The sequence below is a fragment of the Rhagoletis pomonella genome, unplaced genomic scaffold, assembly GCF_013731165.1.
Source record: "Rhagoletis pomonella isolate Grant_MI unplaced genomic scaffold, Rhpom_1.0 Rhpom_scaffold_00005, whole genome shotgun sequence".
Lineage (NCBI taxonomy): Eukaryota > Metazoa > Arthropoda > Insecta > Diptera > Tephritidae > Rhagoletis > Rhagoletis pomonella.
In genome coordinates this window covers 48,691,443-48,699,854 of record NW_023458559.1, presented here as the reverse complement: position 1 = coordinate 48,699,854, position 8,412 = coordinate 48,691,443, and positions in this window count along the sequence as shown.

Here is an 8,412-nt window from a genome sequence, read left to right as displayed (position 1 = left end):
AAAACATGGGGAATATCTCCTAAATTGATATTGTGATCATTCAATAGGTGACAGGTAATAAGGTCAATGGAAATAAAGTCAATTGAGTTTATTTCCTACCCTTGTGCGAAATAAAGTCAATTGACATTATTACCTTTTCAAAAATTTGGAAATAAAGTCATTGACGCTATTTCCTCATTCAAATGGAAATAGCGTCAACAATGCTTAAAGTATGTCCATTCATAGAAAAAAATGTTGTTCTTACAATAAACATTGCCCCGTAAGTGTTGTTTTTTAATAGATGAAAAAGGTTATTGCTAAATCCTCAGTGTTGTGTTATTAATCCACACACAATCATGAACTACCACCAATTGATTTTATTAAAAAAAATTAAATTACGAATATGTAAAAACACGATGCGAAAAACTAAACGCCTGCGCACAGCTGGAATACGAGAAATATTTGAAAAAAGAGTGTAGAAATGATTCATAACTTGCAAAACATGTTTCGTTTCCACAAAAATAAAGCGAACACTATTAAATTGAAGAAACAGTCCATGTCCAAAAACCCCGGAGGATCACTGAAAGAATTCTGCGTTTTAAATTAGCATATTTTGAACGAATTCGGAGGGTCTAAGGTGAAAAAGAAACCAACCTTTCTATAAGGAAACAATTTTCTTACACTGTATTCATGTCTCCGGCAGCAATTTGTGACATCATTTAAAAGCAAGGCGAACGACGACACTATTTATTAGATGGCACATTCAAGCCATTCATACACTTTTGAGACACAAATTATATGCTTTTTTACTGCAGACAAGTTGTTGCCTTAGTTATGAGGTGCCATATTGAGGATAAAAAAGTGCCAAAATGTGCCAAATAGAAAAATAAAAGTGTCAAAAAATGTGACATTCCTTTTGATCATTCACATTTAGCAATAAAATAAAGCCACATTTTCAAAACAAGAGTGCAATGATAAAATAAGATATACCAGTTGAATAGCCTCTATAAATTAGAAAATTTTAGTTTAGAAAAAGAAGTGCACGCAATCGATTTCACAAAAATGTATTGATATGTTATTTTTTTTACAAAAGTTCCATTTTGGCACTTCGTGTCAAATTGAAAAATTAAGTGCCATTTGAAGTAAAATAGGGACAAATGGCACGGTTTGAGCCAAGTTGGCATCCCTGCTTCCAATAACTTACAAATATAAAAATGTGAAACATCGAGGGCTTGAATTCATTAATACCCTCTATCCGCAATTTACACAAAAACTAATTTGTGATTTTTGAAACCATCTGGGACTTATTACCTGCCGTTATATAAGGCAAAATTAATATCACTGATGACAGTTAAAGCTTAGGTGGATTTTTATATCAGAATCTCATCTTTTTGAAAAGTGTGCAGATAGAGAGTATTATTGAATATAAGCCCTCGATGTTTAAAATATATAAAAAAAATTATTTCAACGTATACAAAAAATAAATCTGCCTGCGTTACAGCACGGCGGGAGACGGGGAAGAGGGCCCGGGGGGGCCGCGCCGTGGCGTGACGTGGTGTGCGCGCCAGTATTACGGGGTACGCGGGCCGCTGCGAAGCTAAGCATATTTAATGTTTGAAAGAGAAATAATGTCAATGGATTTTATTTCGTTTTTAAAAAGGTAATAACGTCAATTGACTTTATTTCGCACCAGGGAGGGAAATAAAGTCAATTGACCTTTTTCCGTAGATCTTATTACCTGTCACCCATTCAATACAGTGATAAAACCGAGTATTACGTGTTCACTACTGTCCTGGCGGTCAAATGTCAAGCACCAATTCCTCTGTGTAGCCATTACCGAAGTAATGCGCACCTGCCCGGCTGGCGCAAAAGTACTGGGAATCGTCACAGGCATAGGTACCAACTATAACTGTATAGGTACTATTTAATTGACAATGGGGCTTGCTGGAGTGCTTTGCGAATCAGTAACTTAGTGAGCATAATCAGCGGGGGCTTTCAAGGGTGTTTGAAGGTTTTAAAACTATTCTTTGAGGATGGGGTATCAAAGCTTACACAAACAATGCTACCAAAATTGTCCTTCAACAAGTCCTACAAGCTATACATTCCTGAAAGGAACACTTGCACAGAGTTAATCACAACGATTGACAATGGAACCCCAAGCCTGGTATACTGATCGATGCATGCTCGAAGATGGGAATACATACACAGATCTATATAGATTGTTTTATTCGCCCAATAATTTTTAGACGAAAAATAATAATATTATAAATTTTTGGAAAATGGGCGTAGCCACGCCCACTTATGGTTACCAATGTATATCTTGGTAACCGCTGCACCAATTTCTTCCAAACTTGGCACAGTTGTTGGCCTTGGTACAGCATAAAAAATCGCCGAAACTTTTTAAAATCGGACAATAACCACGCCCACATCCCATACAACGGTAATTTAGAGAAATACAAAATTTTCGATAATCAGTAAATATTGAAGCTAATTTATTCAAAATTGATGCTTGCAACAATTCTTTACCAAATTTTGGGAAATGGGCGTGGCACCGCCCACTTATTATCACATATCGGTAACCGTTCTACCAATTTGTACCAAACTCGGTGTGGTTATTGTGCTTGCCACATATAAGCAAAACGTTGAAAATTATTGAAATCGGACTAAAATAACGGCCGCTTCTCATATAACGGTAAATTTCAGAAATGCTTGAAACTTCAATATTTCGAAATTGAAGGACGCCAATTTACTCAAAATTGATACACCCCGACTTACCATCTACCGGAAGGTTTCGGAAAGGTGAAAAAACATATATTTAATACTTGCGCCGGGTATTTAATGTTCGGCTCCGCCCGAACTTAGACTTTCTTACTTGTTTTTCTTTGTTTTTAAAACATTCAAATCTAAAGATTATGTAAAAAAAATACAAAACTGAACCAAAAAAAAAGAATAAAAATTAAATCAACTACAAAAAACCGCTGCCTGAAGAGGACTCGAACTGGGAGAGATCCCAGGAGTGACTTTATAGTGCTTTGCCATGATACAAATGTTTAAAGGTAAACCCGCTCACTTAATTCGGCGGCCATCATTTATTTTTTGAAGTTTGTATACTTTATAAAATTGAAATTTTGTAAGCATCCCAAATGCCACATAAAAGTAAAACAAAAAAAAACAAATAGATGAAAATATTAAAATTTTCTTTTATTTGAGACTGAATATATTTGCGAGATTGAAAGTTTTAAAATATTTTTGTAACGTTAGCAAACTTCAAAAACGTTCAGGCTGCCTCTCAGCGGTTTTACCTTAAAATTTTTTTATCATGGTGCTTTGCCACCGCATATTTTTGACGGACTTTTTATGACTCTCGCTTACTGAATACCCACCTCCAGTGTTACCATTGAACGACTAAAGTGTCAAATTGACTTTTTTTGGAGATCGAGGCCGCTGACACAGACTTTTTAAAAATATGCTTATTTTGAAACTTTTCTTAAAAAGCAGCGACTTTTGCCCCTTTTCTTTGATTAAATTTCTACATACACATTTTGAAATTTTTTTTTATAAAATATATCTTTTTTTTTTTTCTTCGTGTTTAAAAATGATTTAGTATTAACTTTTCAAAGACATTTAAAAATTACACCTCTGGGAAGATTTCGGCTGATTCAACCTTTTTATTATGTCAAAATTTTTCCGCAAAAATGTCCATAAGTAGCATGAATCAATGCACCGATTTTGTAGCTTAGCGTTTCCCCAAAATATTTGTTTTTAAAGAATTTTCGTGGCTCACGGTACAAACGAATAATGTACGATAATTTATATACAAACTTAAAAGGCTAAACTGTGTTGTACTAATTGTTATCTAAGTACTAATGTTGCTTTTTTGTGACTGAAGCGTTATATTGATGTAAGTACTTTTTTTAACTGCAGTTTTGTTTTCATAATAAATTCAAAATATGCATAGGTACTTCTTCTTTTTAATGTGTCCCTTATCAATAGGTTTTTATTTCACGGGAAAAATTTTTTTTTCACATAAAATGATTATCTCCATTAGAAATTTATTTAAACAAATGGGGCATACTCATAGATGAAATAAAGCCAACTTTTATGTTAAGTGCAGCTTTTTACTCGAAAATTATGTCAAAAAGCTATAACTAACTTTAGAGTTGATTTTATCTCGACTATAAATATGCCCCAATAATTTCGAAAGGATAGGTTAGGAAAGTCTATTTATACATGGTATAAAAGATTTGAATTACTTCAAGACAGTGACGAATTTTTGATGGCTAATCTCTTTTTTCTAATTACAGATTAGGGAGTTCGGCTCGAAAATGAGGATAATCTATGTACTAATATGTAAACCTAGTTTGAACGCTCGTGCCGTCACATTTAAACTAAGATTAGTCAATTAAACATTACCCAGCTGTTCAATATAAACGCAGTTTACGTGTTTTAAGTTTAAACTGGCACTGAAAAACTGGCCCTAAGAATAGTTAATGTCTAGTCCGCCTGTCACTAATCTCCAATATCCTTTATAGTAAAAATAACGAATTTCATGTCATTAACTTCATTAGGTTTTCAATAATTGAGCCGTAACATCGCCATATGTGAATTATCCGAGCATTGTACGAAATTGGAACAGAACTCTCATAAAACTCCTCACAAAGGAGAATAAAATGGTGATGAAAATATTTGATGGGATATATATAGAGTATGGAGAGTTTGGACCTTTATTTGCCACCATCAAAAGTTGGAGCCGAGAATTCAGGCAAAACACGGTGTCGCTGGAAGATGATCCCAGGTCAGGGCGTTCAAACACTGTCGTTACTATGATTTTTTTTTGGATTGTTAAGGTATTCTGTTCTCTCTGTATATCCTTTCCTCTTTAATTGCCTTTATTTTATTCTTTCTTCCCCTATCTTCACCTTTACTTTCATCGGTATCCTCATCCTTATCTTTGTTTTTACTTTTATATTTATCATTTTCTTCATTTACACATTTCCCCTCATCTTTGCCCTTATATATATAAGTAAAGTGTTTAAAGTTACCTTGGTCTTCATTTTTGCCTTTATTATTATTTATGGCAAAGCCCCGCGCATCCGTGGCCGGCTAGTCAAAAATAAAATTTCGAAAAAAATGTCGCTTATATCATTTTGGCGGTTAAGGGTCGATATAGAAAAATTAATTTTTCTACATTTCGGCAGAGAGTACCAGAAGATAAATGCACCAAGTCGTGTAACTCACTTTTCACTGCAGCAGCGTATGAATAGACCTTTACGATTATTTTCCCCTTGAAACAAATTATGTGCCAAACCAATTTATTCTACTTTCAAGTTGGTGTTCAAGCTCGGTGCATTCATGTAGATAATAGATTCTTCGCCCACCAAGATAACTGTTTCTTTCTCGAACTTTGCATCCATAAATCGCTAACTCTGCAGTACTTAGAAAAACTGCAAATATATTTTGTAATTTTTGTATCAAGTTTTCTTTCTTTATTAAGTATGTTTTCATATGTCCTTTGTTTTCGATACTTTGGGTTAATTTTCAAGATATTTTCGTTTCTTTTTTGCTGATTTAATTAACATATAGAATTTAATGAAAGTAAACATATACATAATTTGATAATATTTTTTTATGTTCATTTATTAGACATGTGTTTGTATACAAATGATAACATGTTTTGCTATAGTTTCACCTAGACTTATGCTGACTTGATTTTTTTTTATATTTGCAGCAAAAATTCAGTAAATTTAGCCAGCCACTAAAATTTTGTTTGAATACATCATATCTACATATGTATGTATGTATATTTATAAGTATAGTTTGCTTAAGGATTTATATTTAATGCTGATTGTATTCATTACTTGCGCATGTCTAATATCTATTGGCTAACTATAATTATAGCTAAATTGATTTTAGTTATAGTATAATTTTTATGCTTCCTTGTGCTTACAATTGTACTTCTGCATGTATACATATATTCCTAATTGAAAATCCATTACTATGCTGTTTGTTTTCATGCTTGACTTTTCAGCATGTAATGTATCGCCTTTTTCGTTTACTTAATTTAGTTTTAGTTTCTTATATTATTCACAATATCGAGCCCTAACCGCCAAAAACACTGAAGCGATATTTTTATTCATTATTTATTTTTTTTTTTGCAGAAATGCATCTAGATGATCCAAAAACATCAAAAAGAAATTTTTGAAAAAAAATTTCGCTTACCTTTTTGTGGCGGTTAAGGCTCGATAAATTCTATGATACGCGTAAGGGAGCGTCAAACTAAATATCGTTCTGGCGTATAAGAATATTTGAAAAACATCTACATAGTACATGTCTAATGAAAAGTTGTCAAACGTCAAGAAAAGGTGTATAAAAAATAGCTTTAAGTGAAAAATATCCAAACTGAGCGAACCACTTCTTTCGCGACATAAAGCAAATTTGTATATGTTTTGACCACAAATGACGGAAATTCGTTTCAAAATAACTACACCATGTCGTCGTTAGGTCACTTTTTTAAATTGGGCTGCAACGGTCTCTGGTGAAACTTACAAGACTTCTAGTTACTTGAGAAAAGAGCCATCTCCACAGCGATGGAGGAGCTCTCTGGCCCCTACTCAAGAACTTTACGGTAATTTCAATTGTCCCGAGACTGCACAGTACCACCTATTACGCCTTAACTTATGCTGACGACATTGCACTCACAACAACGGGCAGGCATCTCCAAACGCTAAGCCAGCTTTGAAATATAACGGTGAAATATAAGATACCGTATTTTCAGAAAACCTCTCTAAATTGTTAAATAGGTCGGTATAGTTCTTGACAGGAAGTTGGACAGGAGACGGTAACTTACATACTATTTATACACTGGATGTACACGCCGGTTGTCCGACCGATTCTTTTCTATGGGATCACGGTATGGTTGCGACTCTAGAAAACAAGGTTGGCAGTGAATTGCGCTCATAAAAACACCGAGCAGAGTTCGGAGTTTACGCCAATAGGAGTGAATTTACTCCTTTCTTTTAAAATAATGAATTCAAGTCCTGGGATGTTTTTATATTCAATAAACATGTTTCTTTACAAATTATTTGCATATTTAGTGACTGTCTTCATTCCACAAACAAGTTTATCTTATCTTCTTTTACCTTGAAAATATGTCCGAGATGTGTGCTCGCTTTTATTTGAACTTAGTATTTTGCTTTTCTATTTCTTATCTGCCGTCATTCAGCGTATTAACCGACATATTCATACGATGTTTTTTGAAGCTAGATCAACAAAGAAATAGATTTTCAGAAAAATCGACCAATACCAAAAATTTGTATAGGTATTGCTTTTATTTGAAAGGCGAGCTAAGTGTAACGCTTATGTTCATTCACACGACGAATTCCACCGAAAAAATTATTTTCAATGCGCCGAAAGCAGGAAATTGCCCCAACCTTAGTAGGAAAAATTTAAATCCAATACGATTTTTTTTGTTGGGGTTTTAGACGGACTTTTAAAATGGACCCCAGTATTTAGAACCCTGAAATGAGCGTCTGCTTCTAGATTGAAATAAGAACCACAAAGGATGTTATTTTCTAGCTTACTAGTGCCCCAATCTCTACTCAGTTCCTCACAATTTACTTTGACATCCAAACTGTGGTTACGTAACTAAATAGAGTGTAATAGCACCTCTCCGAAGGTAGCAATCGAACGCGGTTACATTCTGCACAACCCCAGGTTTCCGGCACAATGAAATCTCTAAAAACTGGGCAGAAAACGTAGTCGATTTTTCGCATTTTGCCTATCAAATTTTCCCCAACAGGCCTATTCTGCATGTTACTGAAGATTTTGTAACCGGAAAATTCTATTATCAAAAAATTTTACCACTTCTTGTCTCCGCGATTCTAGGTACGTTGGTATTGCAGTTAAAATATTCAGCAATTCAGCTATGAAGAACTGTTGAAATTCTGGCATTGCATATTTCACGGGACAATATTTTGTTACCAGCTTATGAGATGGTAACAAAATTTACCGGTTACAAGAGTACACAGAATGCCAAAGGGGTTTAAAAGTTGACAGTACCTTTATTTATCGGTTACATTTTTATTACCAGCGCATAATAGAACTGTAAAGCAAACATTTTTCGCCATAGAATGTTGCATACTTTTTGGCACTGCTTACAAACGTGAAACTGATTCAATATGTAGCTATAAGACATCGTACAAAGTATTACACCCACTAAATCGATTTACAGATAATTTTTCTTCTTTCTTCTTGACTTTACTTTGTTTGTAGCCTTTTTATTATATGAATTTGAACCAGACCCCATATACAGTGAAACATCGATATAATAAGGTTGAAGGTGTTGGAAAAATGCTTAATTATATCTATAGTTTCGTTATATTTATAGAATATCAAAACCTTGATGCGACGAAACATGCAAAATTTTGGAAAAAA